The sequence below is a fragment of the Fukomys damarensis genome, unplaced genomic scaffold (assembly GCF_012274545.1).
Source record: "Fukomys damarensis isolate Sample0158 unplaced genomic scaffold, DMR_v1.0_HiC HiC_scaffold_27, whole genome shotgun sequence".
NCBI classification, from domain to species: domain Eukaryota; kingdom Metazoa; phylum Chordata; class Mammalia; order Rodentia; family Bathyergidae; genus Fukomys; species Fukomys damarensis.
The window spans coordinates 14,655,149-14,674,295 of record NW_022900939.1 but is presented as its reverse complement, the minus strand read 5'-3'; the positions used below and the strand labels follow the sequence as shown (position 1 = coordinate 14,674,295).

The 19,147-nt window shown below is 41.8% G+C and overlaps 1 protein-coding gene across 4 annotated transcripts in view; it reads right to left on the bottom strand.

The window, feature by feature from the left end:
• Pamr1 (peptidase domain containing associated with muscle regeneration 1) overlaps window positions 1–19,147 on the bottom strand; it is an 81,514-nt gene that overhangs the window by 59,191 nt on the left and 3,176 nt on the right. The window contains exon 1 of one of the 4 annotated variants that reach the window (XM_010612571.3): window positions 17,934–18,110. The exons of the other annotated variants lie outside the window; for them this stretch is intronic. The gene's annotated coding sequence lies outside the window, so the exon portion shown is untranslated. Of the gene's footprint in view, window positions 1–17,933; window positions 18,111–19,147 lie in introns of those variants that run through there. 4 annotated transcript variants of the gene reach the window in all.

The following is a 19,147-nucleotide window of genomic DNA, read 5'->3' as shown; positions in this document are numbered from 1 at the left end:
ATATATATATATATATACACACACACACACACACACACACACACACACACACACACACACACACATATATAGTCCATTTCTAAATGTTTCGCGCAAAGATCATGACTAAAGTAGAAATGGGTCAGATGTTTTTGAAAGTCTGGGCAAGGTCTCATAAAGCCTTCCCTAGAATCTCCAGGCAGGCACTCCTGACATACTTCATTGGCCCACGGAAACCAATCCTAGCATGCACGGTGCCTTCTTAACCTTTGGTTTTCATAACGTAGTTATATTTTCCTCCCCCCACATTTGAAAATCTCACATGGGGTTTCTTGCTCTTAATATGCTGAAGAAGCCACCACCATCAATTCTCAGCATCGAGACATCAGAACATTCTAATATCATAGAAAGGAGTGATAATAGTGATAATAGTTCCTCAAACACAATAAGTTTAGTTTTATGAACATGTTACTTCCTCTCATCATTTTGTGCAAGTACTGGGGACCAGTGAAGAACCACACATGGGATGAGATTGGTATCAGCCATCTCAGCACGGTCACTGTGGGAGGCTTTGCATCACCTCTGCCCTGTGAGCTCCTTTCAGAAGCTGTCAGTGGACCTTTCCATGCTTCCACTGGGGGCTGATGAAGGGACTGACTTCTAAAGTCTATGAAAACTGAACGGTTAGAAGTGAGGGAAAGCAGGATAAGACAAGGGCCAACCCCTATGATCTTGGCTTTGGCAGTGAACTTCTAGATATGGAACCAGAAGCACACGCAAAAAAGAAAAATAAATTGGACTTCATCAAAATTAAAAACCTTTTTGCATCGAAGGATATCATCAACGCAAGTAGATAACACAGGAAATGCGAGAGAATATCTGCAAGTCGTATATCTGATAAGGGTTTAATACCCAAAATGTATGTTTAAAACTCCTACCGCTTGACACAAAGAGATAAACTGATTTTAAAATGGGCAAAAGATTTGAATGGATACTACCCCAAAGAAATAAATGCAGATGGTCAACAAGATCATAAGAAGATACTCAACATCATCTATGAAAAGCAAATCAAAACTACAAGGAGACACCACTTACTGGGTGGCTAAAATCCAAACTGAAAAAATACAATAAAAAATAAAAATAGAAAACAATTGTTGGTAAAGATAATAGGAACCTTTCTACATTGCTGGCAAGAATGTAAAATGATAGAGCTGCTGTGGAAAATAGTTTGGCAGTTCCCTGAAAGCTAATGTATGACATGATCCAGCAGTTCCAGTCTGAGATATATACTATCTAAACAAAATTGAAACAGGGACTCACAGATACTCATGCATCAAGGTCCATTCACAGTAGTCAATGGTGAAAACAGCCCAGGTGTGCTCCAAGAGGTCAATTGATGAAGAAAAACAATTGTGTGTATAAAGTGGAATGTTATTCAGCCATGAAAAGGAGTAAAGTGCTAATGAATAATAGAACATAGAGGGACCTTAAAAACTTTATGCTACACAGAGAAGGACATATATTGTCCGGTTCTACTCACACGAAATATCTGTGATAGGCAAATTCATAGAGACAAAGATTTAGCAGATTAGAGATTACCAAAAGCCAGAAAAAGGATGAAACAGATGCTGTTGCTTACTGGTTACAGACTCTGTCTGGGATGATAGAAGAGATTTGGAAATAATTACATGTAATGGTTACACAAGTTGAGTATAATTAATTCAACTGAATTGTACATTTAAAATAGGTAAAATGGGAAATTGTATATACACATAATTGTTATTGTTTGTTTGAGACAGGGTCTTGCTATTTAGTTCAGGTTGGCTTTGAACTCACTATGTAGTCCAGACTGGCCTCAAACTCACAGCAATCCTCCTGCCTCAGTCTCCTGAGACTGGGATTACAGGGGTACACCACCACACCCAACTCACACACAATTTTTTAATGTTACAAAAGTCGGGTGGAGAAATGAGAGAAAACAAAATGGTTAAAGGGCTCAAGAATTGGAGTCAGATCTCCATTTGGAATCCCATCTTTGCTGCTTACTAGGTGTACGATGTTGGCTAAATTATTTTACTCTCCCAGCCTCAGTTTACCATCCAGAAAAACAATTACATTTTCTCCAACTCAGTACTGTTGGAAGGACTGGATAAGATAATGTATATTAAAACCTGAGCACAGTGCCTGGTATATAATAGGAATTCAATAACTACTACAGTGGACCCTTGACTTACGAACTCGATTGGTTCCCGAGGGAGGCTTGGTTGTAAGTCAATACAGCTGAGATCTGGATGTTTACCTGAGTACACACTATAGGTAACAAGAAGCAAGTGAATCTTCCATTAACCTAATTAATCAAAGTTGTTCGTATATCAGGCCAGTCATAACTTGAGCATCCACTGTAGTTTAAAAAGAAAAACAGTACAGAACATCCACATTTCTTACTCTTAAAATGTGTATTACATTGGTTTCTTTTTTGAAATATTGAAGGTGTCTCCATTGCACGTGGAATAAATCTCAAATACACCTTCATGGCTCACAATCCCACAGGAGCCTGCTCCATCCCTACCCCTCCAACTTTTCCTCAGCCACTGTTTCCCACCTTCTCCTTAGTTTCTCAAACCCAGCAAACTCTTGGCCACTCCAAGGTCTTCACACTTGCTTTACCTGTGGCCTCTGTCTCATCGTTTGGGTTCAGTGTAATATGACACCTGCCCAGAAAGGACTTTCTTGGCCTTCTCATCTGAAATGCACACTCCACACTCCTGGCCCTTGTCACCCCTACACTACCTTTATAATTGTCTTTTAGCCCTTATCACAGTTTATAATTGTGGTGATTAATCTTGATGAATAACTAGACTGGCTCAAGAGCCACCAGTGGGATTAGTAAAGCACACTCGAAGTGTTCATGGATGGGTCAGAGAAGTGTGACCTTGGGGACTATATCTTGTCCTTGGCCCCTTTTTCTCTGGAGGTCTTTCCTTGTGTACTGCTTCCCAGCCAGCCATCACCCCTCCTTTCACCAAGATGTTTCTGCCTTAGAGGCAACCTAGCATTGACTGAATCCTCTAAAACCATAAGCCAAATCAGCCTTTCCTCCTTTCAGTTGCTGGTGTCAGGCATTTTGTCCCAGCAACAGAAAAGCTGACCAACACAATAATTATTTTCTGTTCTTATTTACAATTGGCTTCTCTACCTATAGATTCTGAATTCACAAAGTCAATCAACTTCAGGCAAAAAATATTTTTTTCATAGAATTATGCCTATCCTAAACATGTATGGACTTTTTTCTTATCAATATTTCCAATAAGTCTAATAATTTACATGGTATTTATACTATATTAATTATAAGTAATCTAAAGATAACTTAAAGTATATGAGAGGATGTACACAGGTTATATGCAAATATTGTGCTCTTTTATAATATGGACTTGTTCATATGCAGGTTTTCATATTCTCAGGGAGTCCTGGAACCAATTCCCCATAAATACTGAGAGGTGAGTGTGCTTGTTTATCATCTGTCTCTCTTAAATGAACGTAAGCCAGTGCAAACCACAGCTAACTTACCCGTAGCTGCCACAGCGGGATTTGTTGCACAGAGGCGCTGAATAAATTGTTCATGGAATGCATCTGATCTTAACTCTAAAACTGCCCTCCCTCAATAGTCAAATATTTCCAACTACGTGATCCAACTTGGAGCTATGAGACAGGAAAACTGGCTTTGCCCCTAATTCACTGATGTCAGAACCAGGGCATTTTCTTTCTTATGAGGAAGTGCTTAGAACTGTAAGTCCGGATCACTGGTCTGGGCCTCTATGCTTCACTCGAGACCCTGCCTTATCCAGTTATATGTTTTCTCTGCAAATATGCTCAGGGAGCGTGGTTCATGTTCACCCTCTCCCTCTACTCACCCTGGGCAAAGCACTACATCCCTCCTCCAGCTTTTAAGAATTTATAAGCCTTAATGATGCTTTAGGAGGACTCGCTACAGGATCAAATAAATCTGTAACTTTTGTAAGACTTTGTACTTGAACATGGAAGGCCAAGCAAGGTTTTTTTTCCACTCAAGCAGTGACAAAGACTGCTCCTCTCCAATTAGTGGGTTCAGTTACTTCCAGTCTGTCTGTAGAGTACTGGGGGCCTCCCTTTATCCAGAAATTAATTCCATAAAGTGCTTTCATTGTCACGTTTCCTCCTTACTCCAATGAGCATAGGCACCACTACCGTTGTTAACCCCTTCTGTTCACTTAACAGGCAAGATCAGTCTTAGTCCAGGAGATAGTGGCAAGGAAGCCTGGCAGAAGGGCTTCTGCAGGCCTGGCTCATTTAAGAATCCTGAAATGGGATGAGTATGCTGCACTATCCAGGTGGGACCAATGTCATCGCATGACCGCTCATTCGCAGGTGAGTGAGAGCCAGAAAAGGAGATGCACAGACAAAATGCAAAGCTTGGGGTGATGAGTTGTGGAGATGAGGAAAGGGAGCACGACCCAGGCAATACAATCGGACTGGCGAGGTCAGGGAAGCAGATCCTCCCCTGGAGCCCCCAGAAGGAATGCAGCCCCGCTAACACTTGGACTTAAGCCTTGTTGAAAGTTCATCTCCAACCTCCAGAACTGGAAGGTGGTCAACGTGTGCTGCGTAAGTCACTACATTTGTGGTCATTTGTTACTGCACAACAAAGTGCCAATACTATGTCATCTCAGAGGAAAGGGTGAACCTGAGCAAGTCATGTAATCACTCTGTTCCTCATTTCCCACGGGACATGGGGCCAAAGCACGGGTGAAGGCCCAGAAAGGATGGCTGCTATCAAGAAATCAACCAATAACAAATGCTGACGGGGCTGTGGGGAGAAAGGAACCTTCTTCAGTGTTGGTGGGAGTGCAGACTGGTGCAGCCACTGTGGAAATCAGTATGGAGATGTCTGTAACGACCAGGATTAGAGGTCCCATTTGATCCGGTTTTTTGATGAAAAGAATCATACCACAGCAACATATATATGCACCCATGTTTATAGTGGCCCAGTTTGTAAGAGCTAAAACTTGGAAATCTCCCAATTGCCTATCAGCTGCAGAAAGATCCACGGGACATGGGGCCAAAGCACGGGTGAAGGCCCAGAAAGGATGGCTGCTATCAAGAAATCAACCAATAACAAATGCTGACGGGGCTGTGGGGAGAAAGGAACCTTCTTCAGTGTTGGTGGGAGTGCAGACTGGTGCAGCCACTGTGGAAATCAGTATGGAGATGTCTGTAACGACCAGGATTAGAGGTCCCATTTGATCCGGTTTTTTGATGAAAAGAATCATACCACAGCAACATATATATGCACCCATGTTTATAGTGGCCCAGTTTGTAAGAGCTAAAACTTGGAAATCTCCCAATTGCCTATCAGCCACAGAAAGAATAAAGAAGATGTGGTTTTTGTATAAAATGAAGTACTACTCAGCCATAAAGAATGAGAAACTAGAGACATTTATAGCTAAATGGATGCACATTGAAGCCATACTCTTAAGTGAAATAAATAGCACACACATATAAATACCAAATAGTTTCTCTGGTGTGAAAAACTTAAAGTATAAATAAGGTTCAAATTGTATAATTGATAATTTGAAATAGGAAAAAAAGGTCTAAAGGAGTAGAGGAAGTAAGAGCAGTAGGGAAAAGGAAAAAAAGGAAAAGAAAAAATATGAGACAAGGAAAAATGGAAACAAAGTCTTTGTTAAATAGGGAAGGGTGGAGGGGGTGAAGGGAGGGGAGGGTTATGGGGGAAAAATAAGAACCAAGATACATCATGTAAAGGTACAAGATCCCAATGATAAATGTATCTGCACTATAAACCTAAAAAGTACCAATAAATTTAATGAAAAAAAAGCATTGGTGAAGGGATGAATGCATTCCTTCCTTCTACAAGTATTTCTTATTAAGTGTCAGTGTCCCAGGTAGGAGAAGGGTGCTGGATACAATGAAAAGGAAAACAGACACCTTCCCTGACATCATGGAGTTTATAGAGGAATAGACGCTAGTCAAATGACCTCATAAATACATGATCATGGACCGTGATAGGTCAAATTTAGAATCCTGTGAGAAAGCATGAAGGAGTGTTAGAGCATCGGATCGAGAAACCTCACAGGGTTAGGAGATTTAAATAAAATCACAAAAAGCAGTTAGCCTAGTTGTAAAAATAAGACCACTTCCCCCAAGATGGAGGTGATGGTTTTGATGTTTTCATGTCTTGGCCCCTTTCCCTCCACCATTCTTACCCCCCAGCTTGGAAGAAGATAGACCAGGAAAACGCCCCCAAAATAGGCACGTATGAAGTACATAGATAGCTGAAATATCCTATGTGAAATATCTCAAGTTGACCGGCTAAAGAGATTTAGAAATGCACCAAGCAGACAAGAGCAATGTTCTAAATTTTCTTCTCCACTTTCTAGAATTACATTTGTAGAAAGGACACACTGGCCATTTTGGCTTCAGTTATACAAATGTCAGGGAATTTCAATATGGTGCGAAAGGTCAATTCCAGAAACTAAGATTAAGTGAAACAACAACAGCAGCAGAAGTTACTGAGTATTTTCTTATATGTATGCTAAAGTGCTTTAGCATTTCTGCAGTGAAAAAACTTTTACATTCTTTATCCAGTTTCGTCTTCAAAATTTTTCAGTGGACCTGCTAAAGTGTTTTCTTTTAAGTTAAAAATCAACTTCTCCAACCCTTTTACTTTATTAGTGAAAAGGAATAAATAGGAAAGCATGGGTCTTTTTTATGGAAGTAAAGAGAAATGCCAAAGAACCTTTTTCAGGGAGTTGATTCTGAGGGAGAAAGAGATCTACAGAATTCCAGAGCTTGGGAGCATATGAGCAAGCCTGCTACTTTGAGGAAACAGGCTCAGCTTTGTCAGATACTAGAGTTGAGCAAACTTTCTTCGCTTTCCACATTTGAGAACAAAGCCTTCTAAAAGCTGCAGGGGAGTCTCACAGTGCCAGAACTTCCAGTGAATCACCAAAAGGAAACCCAAAGGCTCCATGAAGCTTCATCCTGGTATAAACTGGGGCACTGAGAGATCGAGAGCTTGTCATGTTCGCATAACAAAATCAGTTACGATGTTGTGTGTGCCGCGCACACTCATTCATTGTTAACCCTTCCACGGGATAAAACGGTTCTTTCTTTCTAAATCATTTTTTAAGATTTCACGTTAAAGCAATTCACAACAAAACTAAGTGGAAAGTATAGAGATTTTCCATAAATTCTGCTGCCAAATATGCGCAGGCAGCTCCATGACCAACGTGCCCCACCAGAGCGGTACATTTGCTGTAAGTGATGACCCTACAGGGACACAGTATTATCAGCCAAAGGCTGCAGTTTTACAGAAGGATTTGTTCTTGGCAAAATAGCATGCAAGGTATGTGATGTGTGTCCACCACTGTGGCCTCACACAGAACATGTTTGCTGCCCTGAAAATCCTCTCTGCTCTGCCTGTGCATTACTTCTCTCCTTAGCCAAGCCCTGGAAATGGTACACTTATAGTATAAAAAAATCAGGAACAAAGCAATTCCTTCTAAAAAGCTTTGGGAAATGCAGAAAAAACATAAACAATGGTTAAAATGTATTCACCGGAATAACCTCATCATTTTTGTGCCTACCCTTGAATTATCTGTTTTCAGTGTGCATACAGATTCACATGTAGGTGCCAAGGGACATGTGAATAGAGTCATCTGACCTAAAAATTGGTAGCATGCTTGGTTTTATAAACTGCTTTGTTTTGTTTTTTTTTGTCATGGGTATTTTCTCTTGACATGGAAAAGTCTTCAAGTCATTTTAAATCACCACCTAATTATCCCATTCACCTAAGTGCTCCCCTTATCCCTAAATGTGAAGAGTATTTTTGTCTTTAAAAGCTTGATCCAAGCCCTTCTCTTTACTTCTATGCTTAGGAACAGCCATTCAAGTATCTCCTAGCCAGAATAGGGAGTCTGGTCACATTACTCCAGTCCTGACTCTTCCAGAATTCATTGAGAAAAGGTTAAGTCCCTTAGCTTCTTAGACGTTTTATCAATGAGCAAACCATGGCAATGAAACCAGTGCTCACCAATTGCCACAAGTTTCTTACATGTGGTAGAATGAATGAAAGAATGAATGAGGGTTGGCTGACATCACTGTTAATGTCATTATTAATTTGGACCCTGTTTGAAGGCTCTGGGGTGAGCTGGCAGTTTCTTTTAAGGCTGTCCTGTTTCTATTGCTAAATACATGGAGAAATAACCCCTCCACAAGCAGGGGCATGAGGACCAACTGGGCCTCATAGCATCGTCTCCAAGCCCTCACTTTCCAATAGAATATTAAAGAAATAAGTTGTCATGATGACTGTTAAGACCAGTCTGAAAAGACTCTGAGGAGTCCTTGTGAAAACAAGGCTCAGCTTTTTCCATAGTCAATTGAAGCATCATTTGTCAGAGCAAAGGTGCTGGCCAAGACCACCCAAGAAGGTGGCAAAGAAAGGCACCTTTATCGTGTCCCAGCTCCTCCTTCTGGATGTCAGAACCTGCCTCAGAGTCCACCAAAACCGTACAGCCCTTCCATCTAACCTCGTAATTAAAATTCCTACTGAGAGGTTTTTAAAAACCATCTTACATTTTATGACTCTTCTGAGCCTGGAGGTTGAGGAAAAGAAGCAGGAATCAAAGAAATGTACAATCAGGCAGCTTGAGCTCCTCCCTCACCGCCTCCCAGAACTGCTCCTCCTGAGCTGACTGCACTCCCCATACTGAGGTCTCCAAGCACACAGCACTTGTGACCACTGGAAGGTTGGGCCACCAGCACCTGGGACTTATGAGGAGGCAAAGCCCAGGACAAAATGAGAAGACTTAGTCATTCTTGGATGCTTGTGGGGTCCCTTGGTGACTCCATTCCTCCTCCTGAGCCTTGAGAGCCATCTTGTCACCAGGTGACCTTCAACCCCAGCCTCAGTATTTCTCACCCTCAATGACCTCAGTCCTCTGCTCCTCACAACTCATCCTGCTAGCAAAATAACAAGAATTAGAAGGTGAGATCTTTGTTACTCTGGGTACCGGAACTTGCAGTGGATTCCTTTGAAAGCTAGTGTTTAGGACCATGCCCACTGGGGAGGAGAAGAGAGCCTTTAATAACCTCCTTTAAGCAACCTGTTCCACACTGTCACTCTGTCTTCATTCTCCTCTACTCCCTGGCTCTCACTCACCACCCACTAGGGCTGCCTCTGAGTCTTTGACATAAACCAGCTCACAACCCTTCAAAGCAGCCATTGTCTTCTTCACTTAACAGATGAGGAATCAGGTAGAATAAATAAATTTCCCCAGATCATGCAGCTTTCAGGTAAAAGAAGAAAAATCAGAATCCAGCTCTTACTGGGGCCAAAGCCTTGCTCTTGCCAAAGCACTAAATCTGTTCTCAAGAGTTCACAGCTCTGACTTTGCCATTTAATAAGAAAATGGCATTAAGAACTAGAAATATGTGAGAATCACAAAGCCTATTATTTGAATCCTGGCTCTACCAGTTATGTGGCCAAGGACAAGTCATTGAATTTCTTTGTTCCTCAGTTTCCCAAACTATGAAATATGGATGCTGATAATACTTTGCAGTGGTTGTGAGGAAGAATGCAAGAGCTATTAAAGGAAAGTGGCTTAGCAGAGCACTCTGCATTCTGTGTCATTACTAACTCTATGACTAAGATCAACAGTCATGCTTTGGGTCACAGCTGTGGTCCATCCAGAATAGAGCTCTGCTTCAAACAGGGACAAAGGGAAGCACAAGGAAGATGCTGTTAAACTCTGAAATTACTACAAGTGCCGAATAACCTGTTTCTGATAATAACAGCACATTTGCCAGGCAGAGCTCAGGTTGTTCACCTGGGTTTACTCATTTAATCCTTACAGCAATCCTATAGTACAGGGACAATTAACAACTATTTTATAGATGAGGACACCGAGGTACAGAGAGATTAAGTGCTATGCACAAGATCACACCAGTAGTAAATAGCAGAGACAAGATTCACTTTTCCAGAGTCACAGCATTTAACCGTCATGCTGGCCTGGCTCTCAGATATGTCATTCACAATTGTGAATGTCAACAACCATGAGCATATAGAGAGAGCTTGCTCAGAGCCAAGCCCCGTGCTGCATGCTTCCCAGGTGTTTCCATGTTTTATTTCATTCACAGTGGCATTACCATTTTGCATCTTATATATGAAGAAACTGAAGCACAGAAGGGTTAGGGACCTTGATCAAAGTTACTCAATAAGTAGCAGAGCTGCGACAACCTCCGTGTGTCAGAAGCCCATATTTTTACCTCCATTGAAACCACCTAAGATGCTTGTTAGTCTTACTTCTGGACCCTAAGCCACATCCAGTATCTCAGGATCTCTGGAGGTGGAACTGAGTCCCAGCTTTTCAAACAAGTATACTTCTTTGAGAACCAACACCCCATGATGCTGTTCATGTTTGTCTCATTCCAGTCCACGTGAAGATGTACGTGGTGATATTGGGTCTTCCTTCTCATTTACCAAAAGATCCAAGATAATAACTCTGACTTTTAGTGGCCTTGAAAGGTACTCAGACCTTCTTAGCTATCTCTTGGACCTGCACCCCTGAAATCTGTCCCTGGTTTATGCTGCTGGACAAACAGACAAAAGACCTTACCACAACATTTCCTCAAAGCCTCAAGAGGATGGAGATAGGGTGATGGGATTGTTGATGTCACTGCAGTTGGAGAAGACAGTGACTGTAAAGGTCACTGGAAGAAAAATTGCATATGTATAGAATTTAAAATCACATCCTTAGCAGAGTTACAGGTAATTAAGAGGGCAAAAAGAATGAGTAACAGTGTGTCCTGCAGAAGCTCACAATACATAGCGTGTTCAAGCAGTCTGTTCATGTTTCTAACAGAGCTATCTGGGTTCTTCCCCCTTGTTTTTAGATTTTTTTTTCTAATACAGTACCTGATGTCTGAGTCCATTTTTCATTGCTGCAACAAAACACCTGAGAATGGGAAATTTATAAAGACTAGAGGTTTATTTAGCTAATAGTTCTGGAGACTGGGAAATCCACAAGCAGGGTGATGATGTCTGCTCAGCATCTGGTGAGGGCCTCCTTGCTGAATGACATGGAAGAGGGCATCACAAGGTGAGGCAAAGCAAACATGCTAGAGAGAGCTCACTTTGACAACACAGTCACTCCCTCCATAACTCAATAATCCAGTAATCCACCAGTGGATTAATCCTTTCATGAGAACAGAGCCTTCATGACCCGGTCACCTTCCACAAGTTCCACCACCACTCAACATATGAGTTAGAAGATTAAGTTTCCAACACATTTGAAGGACACATTCAAGCCGTACCACATCCTCTTCATACTCCATTTAAGAGGATGTACCGCATCTCCTACAGCTTTGTTTTAGAAATAGAAACCCTATACCAGTAGCCAAGGGGAACAAAATTCAGACTCTAGCATCTTGGAAGAGCTCCCAGTTGCCATTATCCTCAACAACTGCAGTGCTGGAAATCTTTGAAGGGCAGCTGTTTCTGGGTTATTTCAAATTTGAGAATGTGAATTGAACAGAAATTTTTATTAGCATTGGTTACTGAAAAAGAATTGGATAATGCCTCTGAAAGTACTTGGCAATAGAATTCAGCAAATGCTACATCAACCAAAGAATTACATTGGCTCTGTGAAGAACAATAAAATTTAAGATATACCCAAAACTCAGACCCTGGCATCCTACTGATTAACCAACCTGTTCTGAATTTTCCACGCTTAAAAGTCTTCTGAGTCAGAGTATATCAGGGTTACACTGGGGGTCTTGGTCTACCACATACCACCTCTTTGCCAAGCAAGAGTTTCCAGAGTTAGCATTATTGTCTTCACATCTACATTGACTAATGTCAGGCAGATGTCAGATTTTCCTTCTTCCAAAGGCAACTGGCCAACAACAGATGTCAAGTGTGGACAGATGTTAAACATGAGTGATGCTTCCTAAGCCCTGGCCTGGTAGTAACTTTAGGAAAGCTAGCTCTCACTATAGTTGCCTCCCTCTAGCTCTGCAAGCTAGAACAAGATGGAAAGGAGTTTCTTTTTTGCTGAGTATTTCTGACTCCATCATTGCAGCACAACTGGATAGTCATTAGCCACATCTAATCTCCAGACTTTCAGTGGGAGGGGGGCTCAATGTTTGGTCTACAACATCATTGGCTCAGAATCTCCCCACTCTGCTAACCACTGTTCCCTGACTGCCTGAAAGAATCTGCTACCAGCCCTATTTCAACCCCTGAGACACTAAGGCACAGCATGTGGAAGGTATTTCCTTTGAATCTGGAAGGGGGATGCATGAAAAAAACAGAAATAAAGGAAGTCTCAAGAGATGAATGTGTAGTGAATCCTAGGGATTCTCTTTTCTGACAGAGTCATGGATAAATATAATGGGACTATGAATTGATAAGGTGAGCCTCAAGAGGACTGTGTAAGTTTCATCCTACCATAAATGAAAACACCCAATATGGCTGCTTTGCAATTCCTTGTGAAATTTGTACTGATGGGAAAACACAAGAAAGGAGAAGAAAAGAATTTCCTGAATGCACCCTTTCTACCAGGCACTATACTAAGGATTTTAAATGGATTGTCTCATTTAATACCTTCAACAAACCTATGATATAGGCCTGATTATTTCAGTTTATGGATTGGGAAGTAATGATAAGACCACACTAGAGAGGCAGATCAACTTGTTCTAGAAAACTAGTTATAAGTGACAGCTCTTTCAAATCCTGGCCTGGGTTTTGAGCCATAATACTCTATACTCCATGCAAAAAAAATACTCATACAAGTATGTATATGTCCACATCCTGCTTGTATTCTTCTACATGCACATATATTCTTATGTATGCACATGTAGCCATATCCATATGAATAGACCTACATGAAAGGCGAATGCCACAACTATGGTAAGTGAGGGCTGAATCTTTACCGAAAAGATCATCGGTTCCCAAAGTCAATTTAAGCAGGATACCCGTTATAAGAACAGCTGGTTTTATTCCTCACCCACAGCTACTGTGGTCATTCCATTGAAAAACAAGTCTGGGCAGAGAGAGAAGGCATGCAATGCTAGGACCTGGATCAAAATCAAGTTGCATGACAACAGGAACAATATTTAGTAAAGGCAGAAACAAAATTGGTTCTGGAAACAGCAAACATGGGGTCAATGAACAGTTCAAAAGCACACACTATCTCTATGAGATACAGCTACAATATAAACAACCAGGTCACTTCTGAGTCGTGTGAATGGGGATCACAGTGACTGAGCCTCAGTAAAACTAACAATAAATAACACGAGAGTGGAGACAAACCTCTTGGGGAATAGGAGTGCTAACTGAGGATGAATGAACCTCAGACTCGGTGCTCCCTGGGATTAGAAGGATGTTCACTATTCTTCTAATTTTTAAAAGGGAGACACTTCCAGTTAGAAAGGCAGTCTGAGTTCTTATCCTCCCCAGAATTGCCCATATCACCATGCTCATTGATCAGATTCACACCTCAGTTTGCCCAGTGACCTCAGACCAATCACTTTGCTCTCAGCAGCCTGAATACAAGAAATGAATTTTCTCAATGACCCCTACAGGTCAATGCAGGCAAGGACATTTTTCACAGCAACATGGATGTACCATCATTTTCATGGTTCTTTCAACATCCCAGCAAGCACTGAGTGACAAGGACATCAGACTTTCTGCTTATATTTCATCAAAAAGCTGACAAAAAGCTTATGTTTTCCAGAGTTCCAAATGCCTTTCTAATCTTCTCTATGAAATGGTGAGATAGTCTTCACTGTTTTATTCATTATGAGTAAGAGGCCAGAATTTTTTAAACTGTATTCCACAGAGCACTAATTCCACTGTAGGATATAAAATATTATGCCAAAAAGCCCTGTGGTCAAACCGTTTTATTAAATGCTAATTTTTACTTTCTTGCGGAATTTTGCCAGTCTATCACATGCTCTGAGTATAGACAATGCCCATATCTTCCAGACTCATTTCATCATATCGTCCTGGGTTCTGCATATGTTTTTGCTGAACATCTACCAGGATTAACAATCCATAAGACCTACTTCATCAGGGAAATGCCAGGGTGGACCATAAGTCCTCTCAATAGACTGCAAGTGCCTTAAGAAAAGTACTCTGTCTTAACATGGTATCCCAGCACCCGGCAACGTACCTGGCTTCTGACAAGTGCTTAATAAAAATTACTGAACAGATACATGAAAATGGATATAAGAGGCACATGTGACTCCCAAGAAGAAGACTATTTGTGACATACAATGATACGATGGCATTTCAGGGTCTCTATTGGGCAGCATGGGCACTCCGTTGATTCCATTACTGCTGATTATTGTTCTTTACTTTACCTGGTAACATCACCAGAAGGGGTTGGAACACTTCCCCACTCTGTTCCACCACTAGCTTAGCCAGGAAAGCCATATTTGCTCAGAAGAGAGGCTGAACACCATTTGGAAGCAGACGGTCCACCTCTGGTGGCAGAAAGCCAGTCCAAAAAGTCATGCAATAAATATTCTTTACCGCCAGCCAAGCCATTCATTCTGCTGGCATCCAGGTGAGCCATGTATATGGAAACATAGGACGATGTCACCAGCTGGACATTAACCCCAGGTAACTTGTCCTATAACACAGCAAATGTTTTTTGCCTCCTGAGGAGGGGCCTTGTGATGCAGGGGTTCACTGACCACCAAGGAAATCCTTGAAAGTAAATAGAAGTTGAAGTGGATTTGAAAAATACTGACATTTTAGTTTCTCAGAGTTCTCAGACAGTTTGTTTGGTTTGGAATAAACTGGGCCAACAGCTCCCTACTCAGTGGTTTTTGCATATAAATGGCTGGAATGTTTTGGGGGAATTTTTTTTAACCAAACATAAACTCAGCTGCTGTGGACAATTGTTGCGTCTCCCCATAAGCTAAAGTTGGCTGAATGTGCTCCTCACTCCATGCTGGCAGCAGTAGTCCTGGTTTTCCAATCACTAAACCAACTGACCAGACTTTTACTTACACAGACAACTGCTGCCAAGCCACTAACTCAGCACTGAGACAGCCAGAAAACCAGCGAGAGCAGTGATCAAAACACCAAGAATCAAGGCGTTCATCCGACTCTGGAGGCCAAAAAAGGTGACAGAATTAGGTGCCTTCATTTGCTGCTCAGCCAGATGGGACCCAGGTCTTCCCAACTTGACACAAGACCCAGCGCATTGGTGTCTGGTAGACAGCAAATCCTCATGCAAGTTTGAAGTGAATTTGTTAAAACTCATCCTAGGTCGGATTCATGGAAGGAGATTGAGTCTCCAGCCTCTGCAATAGCCATCAACTGCATATGCCAAAAAAGAAGGAAGGAAAAATAAAAGCTTTCCCTCATTCATTCCAAGCCTGGCTCCCCATCCTGAGGCTTAAGAGTATATGCATTGATAAACTTGGCAGAGTGAATCCACAAAGGGACAGACATACCCAGTGTTAGGGCCAGTGTTACGGTGTAGATCTAAAATGACCCCTAAATGCCTCATGGTTTGGAGGTGGGGCTTTTGGAAAGGGGATTGGCGCATGGGGGTGCATTGCTCTATTGAGGAGATCACCGTTACATGTGCTGTGAGGACGTAGGCCCTGGTCAGAGGCTCAGGCCATTGAGGCTGTAACTGGGAAGGGTATACTTTTGTCCCTGGCTCCTCCCTTCTGTTTCTTGGTTGCCATCGGTAGACTAGCTTTCCTGTGCCCCGTTCTTCCAACCTTCTATTTCTGCCTTCGAGCCAGCCAACCATGGACTGAGCCCACCAAAATGGGAACCAAAATAAATTTCTCCTTTAAGTTATGGGTATCCAGTATTTTTGTCCCAGCAACAGGAAAGTGACTAATATAGCCCAACCTGAAATATGTCTCCTCTTCAGTTCCATTCCTTTGCAGCAGACACATGATTTAGATTATAAAAGTGGACCATGAGACAAAGTAATTCCAACTTCCCATGTCTAATCACAGTGAGATGCACGATGCTGTGGACAGCTATCCCAAAAAGTCCGATTCTTCCCCTGCTTAGCATCCCTGTCTCCTCTAGGGAACGGCTCAGCTTATAGTTCCTGTGGTCCCCCTGCAGCTGTTGTCCCTCTCTTTTTTCTGCATCCACTCCCCTCCACACAGGTAATGATTATTTAGGCAAATCTGAGCTCTTGGAATGTCATCAAGCCTGTTTGTTAGCACCGACATTTTTTTTTTTTAATTTGGCTAAAAACAGACAGCAGATCTGCCACTGTTGGACCTGCTATTTACAGTGACAGTGTCTCAGGCTGTGCCTTATAAAGTCAGACTGTCTTGGTTGTCAGACATTCAGCACATGACCTGGTCAAGTACCTATGTCCCTACATAAGTGAACAGGGGTTCATAATGACAGTACTTAGCCCCCACATTTGTTATGAGGCTTAAGAAAATACACAGAAAACATATAAGAGCAACATCCATTTATCACAACCTCAATCAATTAAACGGGCAGTCAAACTTGGGACTAAGTCCCTTAAGTAAGACAGGATAGAAGCCCATTCAAAGATGCTTCTGCCCCTGGTATTTCTGTTGTCAGAGGTGAAGAACTGATGTGCAGCCTGTACCTACTCCACTCTCAATCCATACCGGCTTTGTGTCCATCTCATAGGTACCTACAACCTAAAAAATAAAGAGTAGAGTTGGGGGTTGGGGTCAAAAAGTGACATTCATCCAGAGAGTGGAACATCTCCAACCAGCTCTAATTCTCTGCCTTCCTTGAATGGCTTTGTTTGCAGGCATTAAAGCCTGGTTTTTCCTTTATTTTTAACATCTTTCTCTCCAGTATAAATGTACATCTTTCCTAGACGCTGTGCTACCTGACAAACAGAATTCCTTAGACAAAAACCAGGTTTGAAATCTGACAAACTTTTTGTCACTGTTCTGGTAACTTTCAATGCTCCAGCTGGTGTCTGGATCCTGTGCCTGGGATCCAGGAACTGAGAAGAATAAACACTGCATTTCTTTCCTCCTTAAATGTTTTTTTGCCTGTTAGTATGGCTGTTAATCTGTATGATGATAATTTATAAAGGCTTATGAAGTGAATGAAAGAATGAATCTGATATTGGCAAACATTTTTCAAAGGGGCTGAGGAGAAGGAGACAAATATAATTGAGATGTGTTATGTACACGTAATTCCCCTCGATCAATGGAATTATTATGTAGTACAATCAGGTACTAATAACAATTAAAAGTTTAAAAAATATATGAGGGGAGGGACTTTGAAATATCTACAGAGCAAGGACACAATCTCCTCTAATTTGGTCATGGAAATAATACTTTGCCCAATTTGCATATAGCCAGAATCAATGGCAGCTTCTAGAGCTCAGGGTCTCAGGGAAGCCAGGTAAAAAAGTTTCCTCTTGCATCAGTGAGGCAGATGGAAATAATTTTCTGGTTTAAAGCCAATCATTCACTCTGCACAGACTCTATTGTCTTGGGCAGTTCTGTCTCAGCAGTATAACCCAGATGTAGGCAAGGCCAAACCTAAAGCACAATCCATGCCAGTGGCATTCCAAAGGCCTCCTGAGACTTCTGGGTATTCCCTGAAGGGACTTAAATGCTCTAACCCACCTCTGCTTCTTGAATTCTATATGCAAAAGTGCTTGGCTCACAGTTTGTTGATCCAGACATAGCGCCCAGTTTTGTCCCCAGTTTCTACCAAGAGTTCATGTGCAAAGTCATTTGTAAGAATAAAATGTAGTACCAAAGAGTAGGAAGTCACAGAGAAAGGTGAGGTTATGTCCCATAAGACAAATTACAATCTAGTCAAGACTTATAAAAAAAATCCCATATGGCACATGCTTATAAAAGTCCTGTTAGCCCATCGATTCTGAGCTAAAAGTTTTACTCACTTGCATTTCTCCCTGTTCAGCATCCAGCCTTCCATCTTCTCTCTCCCTCTCTTCTGCTGCATCCCTCTCAGGAAAAGAGAGTGAAATCTCCAATACTGGTTAAGATTACAAGGTATCAAATATGTGGGCTGAAAAGGTGAGGTGTCTGACCACGCAACAAATCCCGCCTGCCCCAAGACATTCAGGTTCAAACATCTCTCAGCACTGCGTCCTACTAAATTCTTCTGCAGACCACGTGGCCTGAAAGCTGTCACTTTAAGGGCATCGACTCTGCAGACTCCCACTTTGCTATAGCCAGCCAAGACAAACAACAGAGACCCCAAAACAGGAGCTAGCAAGGGGTCTCTCCCCTGCCACATGTTTGTCCTGAAACCTGACGAGGCTAGAAGTGCCTAGGCACCGTCATTCCATACGTTGGACATGTAAGGGTAAGGGAGCCAAGCAATGGGAACACTTGGATTCAGAGATGCGATTGCTAGGATTCACCACTGTGCCCACTAACCTCTGCCTGAATAGCCTTTATTTTTTATTGTGGCAAAATATAGGTGACATGAAATTGCATTTTAGCTATGTTTAAGTTCACGGGTCACGTTGTTGTATAACCATCATGAACACCCATCTCCACAGCTTTTGATCACTTCCAACTGAAACTCTGCACTCATAAAACAATAACTTTCCATTCCCCCTGTCAACCACCCTTCTTTCTATTCTCATGAATTTAATTCTTCTAGGTGCCTTATGTGAATGGAGTCACACAATGTCGGTCTTTTTTGCGTCTGACTACTTTCACTTGGCACGTTAGTCTCAGGGTTCATTCATGTTGTCGCATGCATCAGAATCGCCTTCATTTTTAAAGGTGAATGGTATCCCATTGTATGTATACAGCACCTACTGTTTATCCACCAATGGACATTTGGGTTGACTTGGGGAGTGATGATGCTGCAAACACCAGTATGCAAATATCTACTCTAGTCTATGCTTTCGATTCTCTTGTGTATTTACCCAGAAGTGGAATTCCTAGATCAAACAGTAATTCTATGCTTTATATTTTTTACAACTGTGCCTGCCTGTGTATCCTTCATCCATGTATCACTGAAACTTACCTACAAAACAAGGATAATAGGGCGGGGATTTAGCTCAGTGGTGCTGTAGCCTGCCTCGCAAGAGCAAGGTCCTGAGTTTGACCCCCAGTACCAAAAAAAAAAAAAAAAAAA